This window comes from Octodon degus, unplaced genomic scaffold (genome assembly GCF_000260255.1).
Source record: "Octodon degus isolate 3935 unplaced genomic scaffold, OctDeg1.0 scaffold00048, whole genome shotgun sequence".
Classification (NCBI taxonomy): Eukaryota; Metazoa; Chordata; class Mammalia; order Rodentia; family Octodontidae; genus Octodon; species Octodon degus.
Genome location: NW_004524624.1, coordinates 1,090,944 through 1,091,481, shown reverse-complemented (window position 1 = coordinate 1,091,481; position 538 = coordinate 1,090,944). Strand labels below are relative to the sequence as shown.

At 29.0% G+C, this 538-nt stretch overlaps 1 protein-coding gene across 1 annotated transcript in view; it reads left to right on the top strand.

Annotated features, from left to right (window-relative positions):
* Positions 1–538, top strand: part of Myot (myotilin) — a 42,648-nt gene that overhangs the window by 923 nt on the left and 41,187 nt on the right. The window lies entirely within an intron of this gene.

Sequence of the window (538 nt, the reverse complement as noted above, 5' to 3'; positions counted from 1 at the left end):
CAGTACTTTCCACTTCAGGAATTTTTCAAGCTCAAATGAGACTCAAAATAGACTAAAGACTACAGCCGGGGTAAAATACAACTGTTCATTTGATCAAATAAGAAAGGCCAAATGTCATCTTGATGTTAGATATTTGATATGGCAATGTAGTGTAAGAAAGAAAGAAAGACAGACTCAAGATTTCTATACTACTATTTGTTAAATATTAACCATTGTAGTCTAATTGTAAAAATGTAACTATAAAAATATATTGTTTGTGGAGAAGTGTGAAATAGAAAAAAAAAATATATATATATATTGTTAATGTTTTATGCTGAGTCTAGTGGCTTTTCACAGGAGAGGAAAGCAAAAGTGACCAACAAATGCACAAAAGATACACAACCTCATTTATGCTTAATTAGGAAAAGGCAAGGCTACAAAACAATGAAACATCATATTATGAGAATTTTGAGTTGAATTTCAAGTAACTGTTGAGAATGTACCATTTTAGAAAAGGACAATTTAATCAGAGCTATTAAAATGTAAAATGTATTTTATT